Source organism: Lampetra fluviatilis, chromosome 56, assembly GCF_964198595.1.
Source record: "Lampetra fluviatilis chromosome 56, kcLamFluv1.1, whole genome shotgun sequence".
In the NCBI taxonomy this organism is placed as follows: Eukaryota; Metazoa; Chordata; class Hyperoartia; order Petromyzontiformes; family Petromyzontidae; genus Lampetra; species Lampetra fluviatilis.
In genome coordinates this window covers 6,472,576-6,475,922 of record NC_136330.1, presented here as the reverse complement: position 1 = coordinate 6,475,922, position 3,347 = coordinate 6,472,576, and the positions used below count along the sequence as shown (strand labels likewise).

Below are 3,347 nucleotides of genomic sequence, written 5' to 3'. Positions count from 1 at the left end.
TACACACGTACACACACACGCACGCGTACACACACACGTACACACACACGTACACACACACGTACACACACATGTACACACACACGCGTACACACACACGTACACACACACGGACGCGTACACACACACGCGTACACACACACGTACACACACATGCACGCGTACACACACACGGGTACACACACACGGGTACACACACACGTACACACACACATGTACACACACGCGTACACACACGCGTACACACACACGGACGCGTACACACACACGCGTACACACACACGTACACACACATGCACGCGTACACACGTACACGCACGTACACACACGCACACAACAACAACCGCCATTCGCCACTAAGTGGCGGTGACGTCACCACGACGCTTGTGCCAGGCACGCACACACACGCACACACACGCACACGTACATCAGAACACACACCTGCACACACACCCGCACACACACACAAAGAATATGTCCGCCTCTGCTACAATCGTTGCAGAAGCGTGCACACGAAAGGGAGAATCCGTTGCATGCAACCAAGTTGCGCAACCGATGGGCTCAGGTGTTGTGCTGCCCGGCATGGGAATGTGGAGTTGACTCAAACCGACCGAGGCTCTTGGGACAAAACGCGCGACGTGGTGTGTTGGACGCCCGACAACAACCTAACGCTTTCGGAAACTGTGTCAAATCTTATCGCGAAATACCATTTACATACCTCTTCTTGGTTCTTTCGGTAAAGTCAGGTAGAGGGGAAATAAAAGAATAATAAGTATAACCCGTAAAAACAAAGTTTTTCACTATAAATCCGTTATATGCGTGGTGGCTAGAGTCCTCTCGTCCTCTGGCTTGAGATTGCTGCCACCTATGGGTCAGATGATTGCATTGCACCATTAAACAATTGGTAATTAAATATAATATTTTTGTCCTAAAAAGTGTAAAATTTTTGAAAAAAATTTTCACGAACATTAATTGTCACGCACAACGAGTCTGTGTGGAAAATGTCAGCTCGATTGGATCACGGGAAGTGGGTTAAAAAACGACCGAAAGATTTGCACGGTCCTAAGCAAGCAAGCGAACTTAATATAAAGGATTTAAAAATAGAACATGTTTTATTTTAAAATATATGTTTTATTTCAAAAGAAAACATGTTTTATTTATTTTATTATTTCCCTTCTACGTGACTTTACCGAAAGAACCAAGAAGGTGAATCTCTGCAGTCACGAAAGCTTTAAATCGAAATTTACATACCTGTCAACCCATACGGTTTGCCCCGTATTCTCCTGCAGGAGAATTGAGTTTTCAGGTTCAGACGGCGTACAGCCGTTTTAAATACGGGCAGAAAAAATGAAAATGTGTCTTTGTTTCGATTTAAAGCTTTCGTGACTGCAGGGATTCATCTTCTTGGTTCTTTCGGTAAAGTCACGTAGAATGGAAATAATACAAATAAAACATAATAAAATAATTCTCATGACGTTTCGGCCACAATGCAAGCAGCCGTCCTCAGGTGAAGACCAGGTCTGTCGGGGAGACAGGTGAAGACTAGGTCTGTCGGGGAGACAGCGTTTGAAACATTCAGACGCTGTCTCCCCGACAGACCTGGTCTTCACCTGAGGACGGCTGCTTGCGTGGTGGCCGAAACGTCGTGATAATTATTTTATTATGTTTTATTTGTATTATTTCCATTCTACGTGACTTTACCGAAAGAACCAAGAAGATGTGTCTTTGTGTTTCTCCCTTGTGGTGATGAGACTTTGTCGGAGGAGCTGAGGTTTCTAAGCGGCACGGGGTGACCATTGAGGTCTGAATTGGTCGCTCATAATGTAGGGCACTGATAAAAAAAAAAGTCAAAAGTCACTTTATTGTCAAGTGTGTTATATGCATGACATACAACACAGATGAAATTACAGTCCTCTCTCTTGGTCCCACGGTGCAAGCAAGCAATTAAAAAATGAATCACAATTAACAGACATAAATAAACAATAAACAATCGGCGATCAACGCAAGATAAATAATCAAAAATGTAATAGACTTAAAATAATAATAAGGGGTTGACAGGTATGAATTTACGTCCACATATATGACGGGTGGTCCACAGGACATGTATGGTCATTGTATTTATTTTAACAAGGCACATGGGGGAGGTCGTGGAATTTAATGGGCCAAATGTGACTGAACATGACTTTCGTTAATTTTGAATGATTTCTCCGGGGAAATTAATGAAGATTTATTATTATTTTAAATGTAATCTTGGGAGATTAGTCAATTATTTTTCCCCGTCCTCAATTCGGTCGATTGAATGTTTGAAAATGTCGTCTGAAAGGGAAAATACGTATTATAATCATGATCACAGATAACATTGAGACTTAAAAGAATACAAATGTTTTGCTGCCTGTGTTAATATAAATTAAGTAACCCTATGGGTCCTGACTTTTGGCCCACTCTATATACAAAGATCCCCCGTATAGCCTTAGACTGTAGGGGCAAGTGCTGTTAGCAAGCACCTATGAAGGCCAGAACGGTACACGAGGGGGTGGGTGGCCAGCACCACTCCCGACCGCCTTTGTCTCCCTAGTGGCGATGTTTACACACCGCACCAGGTACTCATTTGAGGCTGAGTCGACCTAGGGGAGGCCCGGGACCGGTTCAGATAATCGTCACTGGTGTTTGCCGTGAGCGGGAATCGAACCCGGGTCGCCAGGTTCGTAGCGCAGCGCGCTAACCGCTACACCACCGCTTCCCACACACACACCTATGGTTTCACGTAAAAAAATGAAAAATATATTTAAACAATTATAAGTGACAATGAGATCCGCGCTTTGCGAAGCTAATTCCAGTATTGTATTCGGGAGAATAAAATGACGACAAGGGAATTCATTTATTTGCGATAATGTCATCGTGTGTTGCTTTAAAGAAAAACAAATAAGCTTTAGAGAGCTGCAATAAAATAACGTTTCAGAAGTTCACTTTTGGCGTGCGTCGTGAGGTCAACGCGTTTGCCGAGTTGATGCGCGTTCGCTTTATCTCAATTGTAGAGACTCAGAGTCACATCGAGACTCGTAGGGTGATGTAGAGATGCATCGAGTGACAGAGACTTGTTGAGTTACATAGAGACCCAGTGACTCGTACAGTTACGTAGAGACTCGGAGTTACAGAGACCATAGTGACAGAGACTCGTAAAGTGACAGAGAGTCATCGAGTTACATAGAGACTCAGAGTTAGAGACTCGTAGGGTGACGTAGAGATTCATCGAGTGACAGAGACTTGTTGAGTTACATAGAGACCCAGTGACTCGTACAGTTACATAGAGACTCGGAGTTACAGAGACCATAGTGACAGAGACTCGT

The 3,347-nt window shown here is 43.8% G+C and overlaps 1 protein-coding gene across 1 annotated transcript in view; it reads left to right on the top strand.

Moving 5' to 3' along the window:
- The window catches only part of CLYBL (citramalyl-CoA lyase), a 50,407-nt gene extending 48,845 nt beyond the window's left edge, over positions 1-1,562 (top strand). The window contains exon 8 of the mRNA XM_078880209.1: positions 1-1,562. This exon is cut by the window's left edge and continues 1,205 nt beyond it. The gene's annotated coding sequence lies outside the window, so the exon portion shown is untranslated.
- Positions 1,563-3,347: the final 1,785 nt, after the last annotated feature.